Source organism: Hyperolius riggenbachi, chromosome 6 (genome assembly GCF_040937935.1).
Source record: "Hyperolius riggenbachi isolate aHypRig1 chromosome 6, aHypRig1.pri, whole genome shotgun sequence".
Taxonomy (NCBI): Eukaryota; Metazoa; Chordata; class Amphibia; order Anura; family Hyperoliidae; genus Hyperolius; species Hyperolius riggenbachi.
In genome coordinates, this window is record NC_090651.1 from 380,833,372 (window position 1) to 380,855,039 (window position 21,668).

A 21,668-nucleotide genomic window follows, 5' to 3' on the forward strand; every position below is an offset into this window, starting at 1 on the left:
GCATCTCCAGCCTGGCAATAGCAGAAAGCTCTGGACACCGCCAAACCAGAAGCCGTTCCCCAGACAGAATTACATAACCACCCCCACCACCGAACAACCGATTTCCTCCTAAACTAGACAGCCACCATGCAGCCTCCATCCCAGTGAATACGATAGTCCAGCAGAGAAGGCAGCCGCAGCGGGGGAGAATGACAGCACCAGATGACTCACATTCACCTATTGCGATCCAAGCAATAGAGGTCCAGTCATCCGGAGCCCATCTGTCTCCTCTAGAGTGCTGCCGCTCTGTTACTACTACTATTACTACTTCCTACTTCCTGTCTGATCTGAGAATCAGGAAGTTCAGAGCAGGCGGCCGCACTGTAGAAGAGACAGATGGGCTTCAGATGACGGGATCTCTATCGCTTGGATCATGGATAGGTGAGTGAGCATTTGCCATCCGCTGCTATCATTCTTGCTGCAGCTGTGGTTCTCTGTGGGAAGGGAGGGAGGAGTGGGCAGCGGCAGAACGCACAGTAGCAGTAGGGGGACCTAGGAGGAGAGCCTGGCTCTGAAGATAATCAGCACCGCACGGCATCATTTGACAAGACAAGACAAATAACATTTATATCGCGCTTTTCTCCTGGCGGACTCAAAGCGCCAGAGCTGTAGCCACTAGGACGCGCCCTATAGGCAGTAGCAGTGTTAGAGAGACTTGCCTAAGGTCTCCTACTGAATAGGTGCTGGCTTACTGAACAGGCAGAGCCGAGATTCGAACCCTGGTCTCCTGTGTCAGAGGCAGAGCCCTTAAAGGGACTCTGAGCAGTGCCTGTGGGTATGCCTTTAAACATACCCACAACTAATGAATTACATCCTCACACCTAGCAGCATGATGTTTGTAATTATATCACCCTGGGTTCCTTATATTTCATTGCATTGTGCTGAATCGAGCTGCCGACTTTGGAGAAAAGTCGTCCTGTGTAATACAATATAACTATGGAAAGATGCATATCATTTTGAAGCTCTCTTTCTCCTCTTTCCAGTGATAGATAAACTGCCACTCTACGCCGAAATTGCCGTGGCCGCGATTTCGAGCGCGAAAATAGTGAAAATTAAAAGGCATAGAGCGGCGGTTTATATATCATTGGAAAGAGGAGAAAGAGAGCTTTAAAATGATATGCATCTTTCCATAGTTACTGCACTGCTCAGAGTCCCTTTAACCATTATACCATCCAGCCACCGCTGACAGGATGGTGAGGGCTGGTTTATGTGCTGATGGGGCCCCTTTGACTCTGAATGGGGGCCCCAAGCGACTGCTTTTGTTGCCTGGTCGGTAATCCGGCCCTGAGCAGGAGACAGGAGGATGAGTGTAACGTGTGGCAGCATAGATAGTCCATGGCACCTAGTGTTGGTACAATGGCACAGTTAAACCATAACAACAGTGAGGTTCCAGGTTGCAGTCGTACTGGCACAGTTGGGGCCTCCCCACAACTCGGACAGCGCAGTTTTCATCCCCTACATGTCCAAAAAAATTACACAGCAATTGTGTTTTGGGCATAATAGGTAGCAGCAGCAGTGGCTTGTGGCACCCTGGCGGTGTAAGCAGCACAGACAGCAGGAGTCGGGCAATGCAGCAGTAGCAGGTGTAACATGTGCCAGGAGCATGCAGAAGATTGTACCATGGCACGTAGCATTGGTACCTAGGCTGCAAAACAATTGTGAACCAGGCTTAGTTAGTAATAGTTAACAATCAGGAGGAGCCAGGAGGTTGTGATGGTAAAGGGTGGTAAGGCAGGCATAGTGATTCCCAGCCACTTCATGTCCCTCTCTTGGCAACAACAGGGGCCAGAAGCTCACCAACAACTAGTGTTGGGCGAACAGTGTTCGCCACTGTTCGGGTTCTGCAGAACATCACCCTGTTCGGGTGATGTTCGAGTTCGGCCGAACACCTCATGGTGTTCGGCCTTTTAGTTTGGGTTCGCCCGAACAGCTCAATGCCCGGCCGAACAGTGCCCTGTTCGGTTGAATACGGCCCCCCTATGGGGTCGCAGGCATAAGGGGGGAGCATGCCCCGATCGCGGGGGGGGGGGGGGCTCGGGCGGAAATTCCCCCCACCCCCTCCGCTAGCGCTCCCCCCTCTGCCCGCTTCCCCATACAAAAATTCTGCTGAAAGTTAAATAGTACCGGTGGTGGCTGGCTGGCAGTGGTGTGAGTGAGGAGGAGGAGTCAGACTAGGACGCGTTGAGGCCGGGCAGCGGGCGGTTCAGTGGTAGTACCCTTGTGGTACTTCCGCCCTTTCCCTGACCTCACGTCCTCTACGTGATGACGCATACGAGGGTACGCGTGACGCGTCCTAGTCTGACTCCTCCTCCTCACTCACACCACTGCCAGCCAGCCACCACCGGTACTATTTAACTTTCCGCAAAATTTTTGTATGGGGAAGCGGGCAGAGGGGGGAGCGCTAGCGGAGGGGGTGGGGGGAATTTCCGACCCCCCCGCGATCGGGGCATGCTCCCCCCTTATGCCTGCGACCCCATAGGGCCCCCAAAAGCGGGATGTTCGGGGGAGTTCGGGGTTCGGCCCGAACATGCCGAACATCTGGCCCATGTTCGGCGAACGGACCCGAACCCGAACATCCAGGTGTTCGCCCAACATTACCAACAACCCAAGCCTGGTTGATTTTCAGAAACGTCAGTCTGTCCACAGACTGGTAGAGCACTTCTCGGTCACCATGCCACCAGCCGCACTGAAGCACCTCTGACAGCACGCTGGAAGGTGGGCAGGACAGCACTTCCAGGGCATACTGCGCCAACTCGCTCCAGATATCCAGGCGCTTGACCCAGTACTCCAAGGAGTCCACAGGGGTGTCAGTGTCAAGCCCACTGTAGGACTCCATGTAGTCAGCCACCATCTGGGTCAGGCGCTGGCTCTGGCTTTGAGAGCCACATGCTGCTGCAGGCACCTCCTCTGTAGACAGCTGTACCAGCGTGGCGTAGAGCGTTTTTTTTGAGAGACAGCAGATTTGCTGGGCACCTGCTGCTGTGCTGGCTGGACTGTGACAGCGGGGGGGGGGGGGGGGGGGGGAGGGGAGGCTGGGGGAAGGCTTCCTCCAAGCACTGAACCAAGGACCGCTGCAAGTCCCTCATTCGACGCACAGGGTCTCCTCCTGCAGGTAGGAACTGAGCCAGCTTCCCCTTCAGCCGTGGGTCCAGAATCATGGTGATCCATATGTCCTCCCAAGCACGCATCTGCTTGACCCTTGGGTCCCTGCGCAGGCACCGCAGCATGTGCGCTGCCATGGGGAAGAGGGACGCCACACCAGACACGTCCTCGTCGTCACCCCCAAAGCCGATGGTGCTGTCCTCCTCCTCCTCTGACCCCAGAGCCTCCTCCTGCTCTCTCCACCCCCGGACCACTGCAGCTGCCCTCGGCTGTGCCTCCTCATCGTCAATGTCAGGGACCTCCAACCGCAAGTCCTCCCCCTCCTCCTCCTCCTCCTGCCGCACAGAGGTGAACTGTGCATCTGGCTGCTGCTCCTTCTGGCTGATGGCTGTCTCTCCCATTTCCAGCAGAGCAAAGAGGGCCTTGTCCAGCATGCAAACCATGGTCACTCACTCACACACAGATGAACGGTCCCGGCTGACCATGTTGGTGGCCTCCAGGAAGGGTGCCAGCACCAAGCACACCTGCTGCATTTTTCCCCACTCAGCACTGAGGATGATGTCCGGGAGGTGGGTGGTGCCGGTCCCGGATAAGGTGGCATCCGAGGTGGCATTGGAAAGGTACTGGTTGACAGCCTGCCTCTGTTCAACCAGACACTCCAACATGGCAAGGGTGGATTACCACCGTGTTGGAACGTCGATGATCAGGTGGTGCCGTGGCAGGTTAAGCTTGTCCTGCTCGGTTTGCAGCGATTCTGAGACACCACCTGAGCTCCGGAAATGACCCACTTTCAAATGAGTGTCCATCCCCTGGTAGGTGCGCAGAAATTCCTGCACCACCAGGTTCAGCACGTGGGCTAGACATGGGATGTGGGTGAGGTTTCCCCTCTCCGACTCTCAGGCCTCTGGGGGTCAGCAAATTCTTCTCCTGCTCCCTCAGGTAGCGAAGCACGTTGTCTGCCATTTGTTTGTGCTTCCCCAGGCTGACCATCTCCGGCAGCGCTTGGCAGTGGCGGGCATTCACGCTGCTGCTGAAATGGGGGTGGTCACCAAACTGACCGAATGTGCAGTGAAGGACAGATAGCAGCCTGTCCCGAACCGGCTGCTCCATGAGTCCATGTTCACATGGACCCGCTCACCCACTGAATGATCCAGCCCATGTTTCACGTCGTCCTTTGCAAACCGGTGCAGTGCTGGGACGGCCGTGCGTGAGAAGTAGTGCCGGCTGGGGATTGGCCAATTTGGCACTGCACACTGCAGGAGCGCACACATCTGGCTCTCCTCCTGCACGAACGAGTACGGGAGGAGCTGGGAGGACATGGTCCATGCAAGCAAGCCGTTCAACTGGCAGATGCGACGGCTGGTGGGAGGCTGAGCCCTGACCAGGAAGGACTCGCTCAAAAGGGTCTGGTGGCATTTTTTGCTTGCATGGGAAGCAGAGGAGGGAGCAGAGGAGACAACCGAGGACTGGCTGCCTGAACAGGCCTCAATGTCAGCAGGAGTGGCAAAGAGGGTTCTGGTGCTCTGAGTCTGACCACTGCCAGCGCCAGCTTCCTTCAGCCTTTTGAACTCCTCATACTTAACAAAATGTTTTTTGCTAAGATGTGTAATGAAACTGGAGGTGCCAAAGTTGGAGGGGTTACAACCTCTGTGTTACGCTTGGTGGTATATTCTCCACAGTCAGCATGACATGCATAACCTGACGTGAAGGAGGTACACACGCTAGCACAAGGAACCAGGATATCCCCAGTTTAGTGGAGGAGAGGACTGACTCCAACAGGGGATGTGGCGCACAGAGCAGGCGTAGATCCGAACAGCCACAAACAATCCTTTCACTGTAGTGGCTCAGCGCAAGGTAGCGCTGAGCGCATAAACCAGAATTCAGAAAATCAGGACAGGTAACAGAATGAACGCTTGCTTAACTAGTCACTGCTTAAGTGACTGCAAGCGTCCAAAACAAGACAGACTGGAATGAGGCAGCCAATGCGATTGCAGTGGTGGCGTGCCTCACAAGGACAGTCCAGTGTTTGGCAAGCACCAATGGAGGGCACTTTCAAAAATTCAAAAGTAAACGTGCTATGACTCAGATCACCTGTGCACTCCCAGGTGACTACCTGTATACGATTCCAAAGAGTCAGCACCGTCTCAGTAAAAATAGCTCTTTATTTCATATCAAAAAGATAAAATCCGCATGATGTTAGAGCAAGACAGCGACAGCTCCGCTGTTTCGGGTTATCTACCCTTTTTCAAGCTGCAAAGCATAACATCCACATTTCAAAATGACATCACGTCTGTATAAATAGAGAGCTTACCACAATCAGGTGATCTGTGATCAGCCAATGAAAGCCCTGTGACTACCAGCGGACCTGATGGGAAACCCCACAGTCTAATATTTAAATTTTATGCAAAATGCATCCACACCCCATGGGGATACAACAATCACTATCCCTTATGCACCCATATGTGGCGTATACCTCACCGCCAATAGTGCTGCAGTAGGCCAGCCCGCAGGACGTCCTCCTCCATCTCCCCTCGCTGAACGTCAACGATGACGTCTCTATCTCACGTAACTCACAAGGACAGGACAGAATAGTCGGGAAATAGAGTCAAAGAAGGCAGACGTAATACACACAAATATACAATAGGTATGATTTCCTAGCGTATTATGATTACAGCTATCAATGAACTACAAACGACTAACTGACATATGTATATATTGGCAATAAACCGATATATGACATAAGCAAGGAACACTAACTAAGAACTGGAGCAGGACAAGGAACAGGACTAGGAAGGATTCGCTACTTCTACGCAGAAGTGAGCGCAATCCACGCAAGGTAACAGGAACAGGACTGAATTAGCTAAGCACGGGTGATCACGATACGCGCAACCTACCAAAACGTGCTGGAAACTGACTGACTGAACACAGGAAATAAACAGTTTGAGTACGTATATATCAGTGACATTGATGTATTAACGTAACACGAATACAAGGAAAATAACAAACACGCTAGTATGCGTATATATTGGCGATGAACCGATATATGATGCAAGACTAGCAAAGTAACAATTACTGATAAACAGAACAAAACTAGAAGGACTCACTGACCCCTGCGCAGGAGTCAGTGCAGTCCACATGAGATCTAGGAGCGAGGGGGGCCAGAGTAACAGACTGATCTGAAACTATGATAGCCCGAGGAGCCCTGCAGGAAGCAGATCTTTATACTGAGGTCATCCAATGGGAGCAGACATGCAGATTCCCACACAGGTGAATGGTAATCATTCAATCCTGAGCTGGCCAGAACTGCAGAGCCAATGCAGATGGAATCAGCAACTAGTTTGAGTGCAACCCAAACTATGCAAGCAAATGCATGTAATGACATCAAAAACTGCTTGTCTTCAGTAAAACTACAGCCAGCAGTGCATGCTGCAGACGTGATAATAACAGTACCCCCCCCCCCCCCCCCCCTTAAAGGCGGATACTAGACGCCTTTCAAAACTGACATTCCCAGCAAAACAATCTGACTGATAATTCATGATGGCCGGGACAGCCTGACAAGACCATATTCCAGAATCAGTCACCACAAGACTGGACCCATCAGAACCAGAACCTACAAAACTATGCCCGTCAGTACTACAAGCCTCAGTGTGATACCCATCGGAACCGCAATTTCCAGAAAAAAGCCCCCCGAAACTCTCTGAGCGATACTCACCGCCTTCCAGGGACTGTCCAAAAATGCCAAAGCCTTTGCAATGCCCACCAGAACTGTCTTTACCAACACAAAACCCACTGTTGAACCAGTCCAAAGTACCAGGACAAGTTTCCTCAGAGATCTCCCTGAACACTTTGAAGTTCCATAGAGATCCCAAAAGGTTAGAACGCCCTTTAGGCTCACATGGAGAACTATCAAGAACCCCTATGGAACCTAGGGCAATTCCAGAGTCAGGATTACAAGGACGAACATCAAGATCAGGGCTTTCAGGGACCAGAACCATCTCTGGGCATGCAGGCAGACTGGCAATGTCAGAACATGTCTCCACTAATGAAGCATCTGAGCACGCCAACCCCTTAGACACACTTGGGCATTCTGGGACACGGAGCACATCTGGGCACACTGGCACAAGAGAAACTTCTGGGCATGTCAAGGAACTGTGGACCTCAGAGTCAGTCAAGATAGGACCGAAACTAGGACTGGGCAAAAAAAATCATCATGACTAGACTTCACAGCTACTGGATTCTCACTAAAGAATGCAGGATCAGACTTAGATGTCACTGATTCTAGCAAGGTTATTAACAAATCATGTTCAGGGGCATTTACAAGACAGGACAAATCTGATGTATGCACTGAACTAGACAGGGTTTCCATAGCTTCTTCTGGACTAGACAGAGACTCATCTAATACACTGGATTGGAGCTCATGAAGGGCTGCAGCAACCCCCACTGAACTAGACAAAACTGAGGAACTCATTGGACAGGAAGGGGACTCTGGAACTTCTGCCACACTGGTCAGAGAACCAGAATTTTCCAGGATACAGGGCTGGGTTTCAGGAACACTCATTAACCCGGACTGAAATTCTGAGATTTCTATTATCTTTTCCAGAGAGTCAGAATTATCCATGTTACAGGGCAATACTTCTAAAACATTCAGAGGACAGGGCTGAAGTTCCCTGGCTACTGTGATATCAGAGAGGGACTCAACATCATTAGCAAAATCAGACTGTGTACAGGGCAAGGTATCTAAAACGCTTGCTGACAAGGACAATGCTTCAATGGCTTCCGCTTCACTGGGCAGGGATTCATCAAGTTTTACTAGAGCAGACTGTAATTCCAAAACAGCTGCTAAACAAGTTGAATATTACTGTAACACCCACTGAAGTAAGCAGAGCCTCTCAGTCTTCTGTTCGAGATCTTGAAGCATCTGCAATACTGAGAGAAGCATAAGACTCTGTAATTTCAGCTTCACTGGACTGAATCACTGAACAGTCCATATTGCAGGGCAGAACCATGGAAGCACCTGCTGGACAGCAAAATGATTCTGTGAGTTGAGTTGCATTGGAAAGAATTGAACAATTCATGGTACAGGGCGAATTCACAGAAATATTTTCTGAACAAGGCAATGATTCTGTGATTTTAGGTTCACATGATAGATGCTCAGAACCATTCGTGGAACTAGAGCAAGGTACAGAAACAGGAGGATCAGGACACAGGGCTTGTGAATCTGAACCATAGCTTTTCAACTGTGAGATTGGAAAATTCAGATGCTGGGGTTCTGAGGCTACCAAACATGATTGCTGAGACTCAGGAAGTGATGTAGTACATCTATTGGTGTCTGCTGGATCAGACAGGAATTGATCTTTATCAACACAGGTAAATTCTACAGAAGTGTTTGTTGAGGCAGGCAATGATTCTCTGATTCCTGTTTCACTGAACAAAGACTCATGAGTACTGGCTAGACTGGACTCAGAAGTCAGCAGGACCTCTGGATCCTCTGCTGAGAAATGTGTGCAGGGCAGGGTTAAGGAAGTATCAGTAGCTTCTGTCTTACTGGGAAGTAACACTGAGTTATCCATGGTACAGGGTGGAATTACAGGAACATTTACTGGACAAGGCAGGGATTCAGAAACTTCAATTTCACACAAAAGGAGCTCTGAACCATTCGCTGAATCAGCCAAAGGTGCTGAAGCAGGCGGGTCAGAACGCCAAATTTGCGAGTCTGGAGTCAAGTTCAATTGTGAAACTGGGAAACTCAGAGACAGAGGTTCTGAGATCGCCTGACTGGATTGCGGAGCCTCAGGAACTGAGGAAGTGGAACAATCTCCAACTGAAAGTGTGCTTTCCCTGGTATCAACTGATTGAATCGCATAAAAATCATCCAAAATCATTTCCCACACATCGATCAACAGAGCCACAAAGTCATATCCACTCACACCAGTTTTTATTAAATTATAGGCAGACTTAATGCATGCATTCAATACTGCTTCACTTTCAGCACTGAAGAAATGACAGAATGAACTTGAATCACTCTCCAACTCACAGACCAGAGCTTCAAGCTCTCATTTCTCAAATGGAGGATCCCATGCACACTTAGCGACAGCTGAACATTCAGGCTGAACACAGTTCACAGGTGTGGTTGTGGCAGGAACATGTGTTGGGTTATTTAGCAGGCAATTGGTAGACTTCTTATTCCTAAGAATCTCCAAAACCTGCAACAAGTGTTGAACTGTAGTATATGCAAATTTCCCCTACTGCACAAATAAGCTGATCTGCTCAATACTCTGTAATATGTCTTCATAATCATATTCAGACAATTCATTTGAACAATAATCTTTATTCTCCCTGGCTAGCAATGAAAGTTCACTAGTAGTCTCATAAGTCCATTTGACTCCCATGAATGGTAACTGAATTTCATTATCTGCTAATGGCATGGAGTCTCATTACAGGTCTGATGCGCAGTCGCTATGGACAACGACTCTGTTGATTGTAAACGCTTTTTGGAACGTTTAGGTCTGGCTTTAGACCTTGCTGCCTTAGGTGATTTATTCAAAGATGAAGGAAAGCTATCAGTGCTACTATCTGCTTGCTGATTATTTTTGCAAGCAGTAGAAGGAACAGCTGATTGACAAGCTGCCAGGAGCTCATTAAAAGGAAAAAGCAAATGAGTTTTGCGCAGCCAGTTATGGATCACAAAAGTTAGAAATTCCAGCGGACGCTCTTTCAAGTTTGTGTGATCCAGGACATCATAAGCCCACTGAAACAGTTTTCCTTTGAACAAGATATAAACTAACTGGGGTGCCCAGGTGGAAACAGGAGTAGCCTGGAGTTCGGACTGGCAAGAAACCTGGTACATTCAGAAAAAAGTTAAAGTTAAGTTTCTCAAATTTCAAAAGGAACAGGAACCATAATAAACACTGTCATATTTTCTGGAGGTCTCCTCCACAATGGGGATTTGTAATGGGGCTATCATAATGTTAGGCTTGGTGGTATATTCTCCATAGTCAGCACATGGTGTATATCCTGACGTGAAGGAGGTACACACGCTAGCACAAGGAACCAGGATATCCCCAGTTTAGTGGAGGAGAGGACTGACTCCAACAGGAGATGTGGCGCACAGAGCAGGCGTAGATCCGAACAGCCACAAACAATCCTTCCACTATAGTGGCTCAGCGCAAGGTAGCGCTGAGCGCATAAACCAGAACTCAGAAGATCAGGACAGGTAACAGAATGAACGCTTGCTTAACTAGTCACTGCTTAAGTGACAGCAAGCGTCAAAAACAAGACAGACTGGAATGAGGCAGCCAATGCGATTGCAGCAGTGGCGTGCCTCACAAGGACAGGACAGAATAGTCGGGAAATAGAGTTAAAGAAGGCAGACGTAATACACACAAATATACAATAGGTATGATTTCCTAGCGTATTATGATTACAGCTATCAATGAACTACAAACGACTAACTGACATATGTATATATCGGCGATAAACCGATATATGACATAAGCAAGGAACACTAACTAAGAACTGGAGCAGGACAAGGAACAGGACTAGGAAGGATTCGCTACTTCTACGCAGAAGTGAGCGCAATCCACGCAAGGTAACAGGAACAGGACTGAATTAGCTAAGCACGGGTGATCACGATACGCGCAGCCTACCAAAACGTGCTGGAAACTGACTGACTGAACACAGGATATAAACAGTTCGAGTACGTATGTATCAGTGACACTGATGTATTAACGTAACACGAATACAAGGAAAATAACAAACACACTAGTATGCGTATATATTGGCGATGAACCGATATATGATGCAAGACTAGCAAAGTAACAATTACTGATAAACAGAACAGAACTAGAAGGACTCACTGACCCCTGCACAGGAGTCAGCGCAGTCCACACGGACTAGGAACGGGGGGGGGGGGGGGGGGGGCGAGACAGAGTAACAGACTGATCTGAAACTATGATAGCCCGAGGAGTAGAGATGTCGCGAACCTCCGATTTTCGGTTCGCGAACCGGGTTAGCGATCTTCCGCGGAAGGTTCGGTTCGCGTAAAAGTTCGCGAACCGCAATAGACTTCAATGGGGAGGCGAACTTAGAAAAATAGAAAAAATTATGCTGGCCACAAAAGTGATGGAAAAGATGTTTCAAGGGGTCTAACACCTGGAGGGGGGCATAGCGGAGTGGGATACATGCCCAAAGTCCCGGGGAAAAATCTGGGTTTGACGCAAAGCAGCGTTTTAAGGGCAGAAATCACATTGAATGCTAAATTGCAGGCCTAAAGTGCTTTTCAAACATCTTGCATGGGTATACATCAACTAGGGAGTGTAATTAGAGTTCTGCTTCACACTGACACACCAAACTCACTGTGTAACAAACCGCAAACAGCTGTTTGCGTAGTGATGGCCGTGCTGGACTGGTGCGCACCGTGGACAGAGTGTAGGCCGTGGCGTTTTTCAAGCCCATATGGTCGCCGGGCTGTGGTAGCTCAATGGTAGAACAACAGTGACTGTCCAGCTGATCAAATTTGGTCTGACCACAATGAAGCAACGACCTTATTATCTTTTGTGTGCCACCCCCACCCGAGACACTCAAATAGCCGGCGGTCATTGCTTCATTGTGATACGCAAGCCCCTTCACCGCGGCAAGGTAATGATCACGAAGGGGGATGGGCACATGTACATGCCTTTTGTTTTTTTGTTGCAGCCGCCCGAAGTGCAGCCAGAAAAATTAGGCAGGCATGTACACGCACCAGAAAAATTTGTGTAGCGGCCGCTGTTAGCAGCGGCCTTAAAAATTCAGGAATCCGCCTAGAGTCCTGGACCCTGGTGGTGGTGGCGGAGAAGGCAGTCAAGCGGCCTGCAGGCAGAGATGCTGTGTGTGGGGACTGACTTAGTCTTCGGTCGTGCAGTAGCCCTCCGTGATCCATTCCTCATTCATTTTGATAAAGGTCAGGTACTGAACACTGTCGTGACTTAGGCGACTTCTCTTCTCAGTAACTATGCCTCCAGCTGCACTGAAGGTCCTTTCTGACAGGACGCTTGCGGCAGGGCAAGAGAGAAGTTGTATGGCAAATTGGGACAGCTCTGGCCACAGGTCAAGCCTGCGCAACCAGTAGTCCAAGGGTTCATCGTCGCTTTTCGCAGAGTCTACATCCACACTCAAGGCCAGGTAGTCGGCTACCTGCCGGTCCAGGCGTTGGTGGAGGGTGGATCCGGAAGGACTATGGCGAGGAGTTGGACTAAAGAACGTCCGCATGTCCGACATCACCCTGAGATCGCTGGAGCGTCCTGTCCTTGCCTGCGTGGACTTGGGAGGAGGAGGGTTACTGCCAGTGGTACCTTGATTGCGTTGTGCAGCCACATCACCCTTAAACGCATTGTAAAGCATCATCGACAGCTTGTTCTGCAAGTGCTGCATCCTTTCCGCCTTGTGTTGACTTGGTAACAGGTCCGCCACTTTGTGCCTGTACCGAGGGTCTAGTAGCGTGGCCACCCAGTACAGGTCATTCGTCTTGAGTTTTTTGATACGGGGGTCCCTCAACAGGCTGGACAACATGAAAGAGGACATCTGCACAAAGCTGGATGCAGACGTACTCTCCATCTCCTCTTGCTCTTCCTCAGTGACGGGATGCAACTCCTCTTCCTCCCCCCAGCCACGAACAATACCACGTGAACGTGGAGCAGCAGAAGCCCCCTGTGATGGCTGCCGCGATTGTTCTTCTTCCGCCGCCTCTTCCTCCTCCGCAGAAACACCTTCCTCATCATCACCATCATCAGAGTCTGACTCCTCTCCTTCCCCACATGACTCCTCTTCTTCCTCCTCCTCCTCCCCCCTCTGTGCTGCCGCAGGTGTTGCAGGAACATCGGGTTCGTGTGTAAATGGCTCCCACGACTCCTGCTGCCGTAACTCTTCTCGTTCATGCTCCTCCACAGCTGTATCCACCACTCTACGCACGGCACGCTCCAGGAAGTAGGCGTAGGGGATCAAGTCGCTGATGGTGCCCTCATCGCGACTCACCAGTTTGGTCACCTCCTCAAAGGGCTCCATGACCCTGCATGCATTTCGCATCAGTGTCCAGTTGTTGGGCCACAACATCCCCATCCTCCCAGATTGTGTCCTTGTACTGTAATGATACAGGTACTGGGTGACGGCTTTCTCCTGATCTAGCAGGCGAGAGAACATCAGCAGGGTGGAATTCCAGCGAGTCGGGCTATCGCAAATCAGGCGTCTCACCGGCAAGTTGTTTCTACGCTGAATGTCCGCAAAGCGTGCCATGGCCTTTTAAGAGCGCCTGAAATGCCCACACAACTTCCTGGCCTGCTTCAGGACGTCCTCTAAGCCTGAGTACTTGGACACAAATCTTTGCACGACCAGATTCAGCACATGTGCCATGCAGGGTATGTGTGTCAGCTTTCCCAAATTCAACGCAGCAATTAGATTGCTGCCGTTGTCACACACCACGTTGCCGATCTCAAGCTTGTGCGGGGTCAGCCATTGCTCCACCTGTTTGTTAAGAGCAGCCAGGAGAGCTGCTCCAGTGTGACTCTCCGCTTTCAGGCAAGACATGTCTAACACTGCGTGACACCGTCGTACCTGGCATGCAGCATAGACCCTGGGGTGCTGGGGCTGTGTAGCTGGAGAGGAGATCGTGGCACCAGCCAAGGAGGAGGAGGAGGATGACGGCAGCGAAGCGGTGGTAGCAGGTGGAGAGGAGGTGGCTGGAGGCCTGCCTGCAAGCCGTGGAGGTGTGACAAGTCGGTCCGCTGCGCAGCCACGTACTCCCTGCTTGCTGCCATCGGTCACCAGGTTGACCCAATGGGCTGTGTATGTAATGAAGTGGCCTTGCCCGTGCTTGGCAGACCAGGCATCCGTGGTCAGGTGGACCCTTGACCCAATGCTGTGTGCCAGAGATGACACCACTTGCCTCTCAACTGCACGGTAGAGTTTGGGTATGGCCTTTTGTGAAAAATAATTGCGGCCTGGTATCTTCCACTGCGGTGTACCAATGGCCACAAACTTACGGAAAGCCTCCAACTCCACCAGCTTGTATGGTAATAGCTGACGAGCTAATAGTTCCGCCACGCCAGCTGTCAGACGCCGGGCAAGAGGGTGACTGGCAGACATTTTCTTCTTACGCTCAAATACTTCCTTCACGGACAGCTGGGTACTGCTGTGGGCAGAGGAGAAGGAACCACTGAAGGGAAGAGGCGGTGTGGAGGAGGGTGGCTGTGAAGGTGCAAGGGAGAAAGTGGATGAAGACGATGCACCTGAAGGAGGAAGAGGAGAAGGAGGGTGGCTTGTCTTTTGAGGGGTGCTGCTTTTCCTCAGGTGTTCTTGCCATAGCTGTTTGTGCCTTCTCTCCAGGTGCCTTCGTAAGGCACTTGTCCCTACGTGAGAGTTGGCCTTTCCACGGCTCAATTTTTGCTGGCAGAGACAACAGATGGCTTTGTTCCGATCTGAGACACACACGTTAAAAAATTTCCAAACCGCTGAGCCCCCCTGGGCTGATGGCGCTACGGTGGCATCAGCAGCTGACACTGAAGGGCATGTGTGCTGGCTGGCCATAGCTGGCGATACATGGCGCCGGACACTGCCCCCAGCTGTTTCTGAGGACGAGCTCCCTCTGCTTCTATAATGGAGTCGTCTCCTCCTACTCCTCTCTGACTCCTCCTCTGAACTGTCCCCTGGTCATCTCCTTTATTGGGAACATATGTGGTATCCGTATAATCGTTATCATAATCCTCCTGGCCAGCTGCGCTTTCCTCAGACACCTCCTCAAGTGCACCAACTTCAGGTGGTCCACCATCATCCCCATCCACACACGTTACGTCCATACTATCGCCACCTAACTCAGACGTATGAGGTGGTGTACCTGCGCCTTTTTGTTGTTGTGACAGTAGTGGCTGGGAATCAGTGATTTCACCACCACCACCAAATAACTCCTGCGAAGTGTCAAATACAGCAGATGTGGTGCTTGTTGTAGCGCTGGTGGCTGCGGGAGATGAGGTGTTCTGTGTTAAATACTCAAGCACCTCCTCACGATTTTGGGAAGTGATGGCACGTACCTTCTTCTGAGCACTGTAGTTTGGGGCAGGTCCGCACGAAATCAGAGCAACACCACCTCACACAGACCTGCCGGTGCCTGGTGGCCTTCCTCTGGGTCTGCCTCTACCTCTTCCTCTACCTGGTTTGTCCATTTTGTCCATCTCGGGGGGAAGCTAGCTATATGCAGTGAGGTGGGTTCTCACTCAACACAACAGGTAGTTAGATGCAGTGAGGTGGCCAGGTGGGTTCTCACTCAACACAACAGCTAGTTAGATGCAGTGAGCTGGGTTCACTCAACACAGAGCTAGGTATATGCAGTGATGAGGTGGGTTAAGTATACACAACAGGTACTGGGGTATATGCAGTACTGGGTAGTACAATGTGAAGCACACACAGGTAGTCACTGAATGTGCTGGGCTGCTGGCAGTGGCACACACACTATCAATTTGCAATGCTGTGCATGCAACAAAAGTGTCAGTTTGACACACAGAAAAAAAAAAAGTACAGGATGAGCTCTGACAAGAGCTATTGAGGGGTGCTATAAAAGCAGTAACTATCAGCCAGGAGCAAGCTAAGCAGCCAAGAACCTAACTAATCTGTCCCTAGAAAAACAAGTCTGCAGCAGCTCTCCCTAGTCTGTCTCTCTAGCAGGCACACGAGTGACTGTAATGGCCGGCGAGCCTGCCTTATATAAGGGGGGGTGGGGCTCCAGGGCTTAGTGTAGCCTGAATGGCTACAATGTGCCTGCTGACTGTGATGCAGAGGGTCAAAGTTGACCCTCATAGTGCATTATGGGGCGAATCGAACTTCCGCAAAAGTTTGCCTAGTGTAGCGAACGCGAACCCCCGAAGTTCGCCTGGAACTGTTCGCCGGCGAACCGTTCGCTACACCTCTACCGAGGAGCCCTGCAGGAAGCAGATCTTTATACTGAGGTCATCCAATGGGAGCAGACATGCAGATTCCCACACAGGTGAATGGTAATTATTCAATCCTGAGCTGGCCAGAACTGCAGAGCCACTGCAGATGGAATCAGCAACTAGTTTGAGTGCACACCAAACTATGCAAGCAAATGCATGTAATGACATCAAAAACTGCTTGTCTTCAGTAAAACTGCAGCCAGCAGTACATGCTGCAGACATGATCATAACACTCTGCTCAGCTTCACAGACATGGCACACATTGCATGTGGCAAAGTTGCTGTTCAATGTGGGCAGAGTGAAGAACTGCCAGATTGGGGATAAGAACTTTTCCTTACGCCCTGAATGGGATGCTGCTGCTTTTCTCCCTGTGGTGGTTGGGGCCTGGGGTTGAGTGGTGCAGCTGGTGGTAGTGGCAGAAGATGAAGCAGCAGGCTGTGGGTCCCGCATTCCACGCCCACTGCTGCTCCTGCCAATGTCTGCAATGCTGATCCTCCATGCCAGACCCACCGACGCATCCTCCTCCTCAGAGTCAGAGCTGACAACCCCCTCCTGTGGATGGTAGTCATGGCCCTTCATCTCGTCATCATCATCATCATACTCCCCTTCCTCAAACAACTGCAGGGATGATGCCCTCCCAAACTCCTCTTCTGCTGCCACATGCAAGGACCCCCCTCCCCCCCCAACAACCACCGTCTGCATCTGTGACTCCTCCAAATAGCCCATTGCACCCGGAATATACTCCTCAAAGTCACTGGTAACAGCCCTGATTGCGCTTGCGGTGCCTGGAGTGAAAAGCGCACTCACTGAGGGTAGGCTGCCCGCTGGGGTCGATGTGATGACCGAGTCCCCAGGAACTGCTGGGCGGCTGCTGCTGCTGCTCCTGCGAACAGGAGTGCTGGTGGGGGTGGACGTCTCTGTTGTAGAGCTGGTGGTGGCCTGCTCATCCACCAACAGCTCCATCACAGGCTCGGCATCTTTCTTCTCCAATTTGCGCCGCCGTCCCTGCTAGAAAATGGCCACTACACGCTGCTGCGCCTCTGCAGCGCGACTCCCCCTAACAGCTGGACGGCCAGAGGCTAGCGGCGGAATGGACATTGACGCGGCAGAACTGCTGACGGTGGCGGCAATGCTGCACTCTCTTCTCTTGGCCTTGCTGCCCTTCCCCCGGCTGCCAGTGCCAGCAGACATAGTACAACTTATATGTAATGATGTCACCAGATGATATGGGGTACTTGTACTTTATTAAGGTCGGGGTACTCTACTTGGACTTTAAAGAAAATTAGTGGTGGATAGTAGCCCAGTAATATAACTTCACCTAACGGAGTGACAGACAGCAGAGTAGAAGACAGTGCATACTAACTGTCTATCTGTCACACTGACTGAGCACAGCAGCACTGCAGTAATCTGTAGTAATTAATAATAAAACTAACACAGTACTACTCTAACAACTAACTAGTAGTACTAACTACACAATAACACAGTAATCCCTAACCTATACTGTAGCTAAGGCTAATTGCAGGCCAGCAGCAGGCCTGGCCTGAGCACACACAGGACCTAACTAGCAGCTGTTGCAGCACAACAGTCTGACTGTCACTGACTGAAATCACAAAATTACACAAGCTAGCAAACTAAAAAACAATAAAATAATAGTGTAGTGAAGGTGTTTACACTCAAAAACGCTAGGTTTATCACTGTTCTACAGGCCAGGCTGGCAGCTGGCTGGCAGCTGGCTACTGTTCTACAGCACTTGCTTAGCCAACAGCACTGGAGATGTCTCTCAGTGAGCAGTCACAAACAAGGACGAGATTCTCATCATGGCGCCTGCCTTGAATACAGGAGAGGCTGGCCAGGGTTCCCCTCTGTGATTGGTTGCTATGGCTTTGGCTGGGAGCCCTCTGATTGGCTCAATTACGCCATGGACATCATCTGCGTGGTTAAGCTATCTGGATCCGGATACACAAACTAGGTATCTGGATTTCTTACCGAATGCGTATCCGGATTCACTGGGATAGTGCATTCCGGATTTAGCCAGCTATCTGGAATCTGGATCCGAGGTCGGATAGCATAAAAAGTTTGGATAATCCGGGTAGTTCAGGTATCCGGAATCCGGATGAGCATCACTGTTTTTAATACTTTTTTTATACTCTTCAGGGATACTGACATTTTATGCTAGATGACAATATTGTGATGCTTTAGATTTCCATTACATTTAAGCAGTTTGGTAATCTGGTAGCAGGACAAAAGGGTGCCGGCTGAGGGTGGACAAAAAGGGCGCCGCCATACACTTTAATGCAATTATCGTTAATACGCGAAAAAAGCAGAAAAAAGGGCGCAGTGAAAAACATTGTTAACAACATTAGAACATTATAGTTTTTGAAGGATGTTATCGTTTTAGAAGCTTGCAATGTTATCATTTTTGTCTTATTATTTTGTTTATATGTACAGATTTTACGCTATCAAAGATATTATCATTTTCTATGTGTAAAAGGGTGTTTCTGCAGAGGGAGTGGTTATGGTTAGGCACCACCTGGGGGGGGGGGGGGGGTTAGGCACCACCAGGGTGGTTAGGGTTATGCACCACCGGGGGGGGGGGGGGTGGTAATAAGGGTGGTTAGGCACCACCAGGGGAGTGGTTAGTTTTAGGCACCACCAGGGGAGGGTTCTGTGTGAGAGTAGGGTTGGGTTAAGCTGTATTGTGAATTATGTAACGATTTTTAACTTTCATATATTTTCGTTATTATTTCCTGTCTGTTATTACAATGGTATTTATTGTTAACCAAGTTTGACAATGATGTTTATCATTATCATATTTCATTATCTACCTGCGCCATTTAATTATCAACCCAAGCACTTTTTTCACTGCGCCCTTTTTTCATGCATGCGTTAAAGGACAACTGTAGTGAGAGGTAAATGGAGGCTGCCATGTTTAATTCCTTTTAAGCAATACCAGTTACCTGGTTATCCTTTTGATCCTTTGTCTCTAATACTTTAAGCCAATGCCCCTGAACAAGCATGCAGCAGATAACAGGTTTCTGACATTTCTGTCAAATCTGACAAGATTAGCTGCATGCTTGTTTCTGGTTTTATTTGGACACTACTGCAGCTAAATGGACCAGCAGGGCTGCCAGGCAACTTGCATTACTTAAAGATACTCTGTATGTAACGATTGGTGTCAGCAAGTACAAAGTTCTGATTATATGGTGATCTGCAGTATCACCAAATAATGCAGATACTATATCTGATTATATGGCGATCTGCAGAATCACCAATAATACAAATATAGCAACACTAAGGAATGACCGTGACCTTAGTCACACTTTATTGCACTGAGTGTAGTGATTGGTGCAAAACAGTAGTACTGATAGGTTTAGCAATACCTCACCAGAGGAGCTGGTGGGCACTAACAGTACAGTGCCTCTCACCAGATTCAAGGGCCCTCTGGTGAGAGTAGAGCGGTCAGACAGATCGGGTTTGGAAACAGACAGACAGATGTAGTACAAAATCGGAAGGCAGAGGCAGGAAGATATAAACAGGCAGAGTCGGCAGCAAGGTCAGATGGGCAAAGGTACAGATTCAGGAGACAGAGACTGTTATAAGTGGAATTTGTTGTTTAAAAACAAAGTCTTTTGGAGACCAGAATAAATCATTTAAAAGATGTGGTCGTTTAATTAAGCATTATTGATCTTCCATGAATATTCAAAAATAAATCAATAAGGTACAATTCTTAGTTACATAAAAAATAGTTACAAAATATAAAAACAAATTGATTGCTGAGTAATCTGTAGGTATATTAAGAAAAGGTCTATTGTCTGGCTTGTGTGTCTGTATGTGTGTGGTGTGAAAGGCTGAAGGAAGAATCCAAGAATGACACTTTCCCGCCTAAGTACCCTGTATAACTAAAATGGGATGGTCCCACAGTGTATCCCAATGCTATCTGTGATTGGTCTAATTAAATAATGCTATAATTTCTATTGGTCGACTACTGTATCTAGCTGCTTTAGTTAACTATTTATTCCAAAGAAAGCACATGTTCAAGAACTGGAACATACCAGACTTAGCAATATTCTGGTATGCCTTGGCCAGAGATAATGAAAGACAGCTGCTTGATCATAGCTTCTGACTGTGGGGGATGGCTAGCATATACATTCCAAGAGAGGGGGGTAGTTCACAGACATCATGGACAAAGTCTTATGTTAACATTCCCTCTCCACCCTTGTTCTCCTATCCAAGAAAATGTAATATTTCTTTTCAATCAGGCTTATCAATATCACATATGTAATTGATCCATAGCTTTGATATCTCAATCGCGTCACATCCAATATAGATAATTCTCCTTCTCATCACAGCAGGGCCCTAGCTATGTAGAGAGCTCAAATCATCAAATATTTAGATCACTCGATTAAAATCTCAAAACATGCAACATATTACAGAGACAGAACGGTATTCAGGCAGGGTTGGCAACAGGATCAGATGTGCAAAGGTACAGAATCACTGAGAGTAAGAGTAGTCAGAACGAGCCAGAGTCAAACACAGATAATAAACAGTATAATGCACAATCCTAAAGCTGTGTGAAATCCCCGGTTTCCTCCCGGATCAAAGCACACTGGATCTAACTAAGGTCTGAGCGCTAACACGAAGTGATTGCAACAGCAGACAAGTTGCGACTGACTCCTCCGGGCTTAAGAGCCCGAGGAGACCCTGAGGCACGCCCCCCTACGTCCAGCCAATCAGCAGCGGCGGACGCCTGGCGTGACGTCAGCCGATCCGTAGGTCAGCTGATGCGCCTCCTTGCCGCATAAAGGTCGTGATGGTGCACGCGCGCACGCATTAATGCGACCCTATGTGCAGATGATAGACCGTCCTTGGCGTGCTAGACGCCCGAGGCACGGGAGCACCGTTAGCCAGTGAGATAGCGGCATTCGCGGTGGCAGCGAGGTTCGCCGCGGCTGCCTCCTCATTATTCATTACACTGTAACAAAATTTTCAGCCTTATTTCTTCTATCCTATAAGTTCCTATACCTGTTCTAATGTGGTCTGGCTTACTGCATTCTTTCCTAGTTGCACAGTGGCTGTATTATCTCTGTTATATGATCTAATCTTCTTTCCTCTGTTGGCTCTGTCGGGCTCAGGCACTCGGGCGCTGCTCTGCTGTGATAGGATAGAAGCTATACACACCCTCTCCACGCCCCATCCAGGCTCTGTATGAGTCACAGACTGAGCTTCTCTCAGCCTATCACATGTTGTTAGCAGCCAGGTCTTTTGTTTGTAAACATTGCCTAAAACTGGCAATTACAAGCCAGGATTGCAGCAGGGAGTGGCAGAAACAGCACAGAGGGGCCCAGGAGAACATAATGAATAGAATAGTATGCTTTTTATTGTAAGAATTTTAGAGTACAGATTCTATTTAAAAGGAAATCAATATGTCAACCTTCATATATGTCTCACTACAGTTGTCCTTTAATAATGTCTTTAGTGGGTTAATTTTTAGAGTTATTTTTTACTATCAATCATTAACAGTTATATTTATAGTAAATACTCATGAGAATTAATTCCTTTGCATTATTAGGTATA

At 49.2% G+C, this 21,668-nt stretch overlaps 1 protein-coding gene across 2 annotated transcripts in view; it reads left to right on the forward strand.

Annotated features, from left to right (window-relative positions):
* Positions 1–21,668, forward strand: part of LOC137523093 (uncharacterized) — a 249,456-nt gene that overhangs the window by 215,091 nt on the left and 12,697 nt on the right. The gene's annotated exons all lie outside the window — the stretch shown is intronic.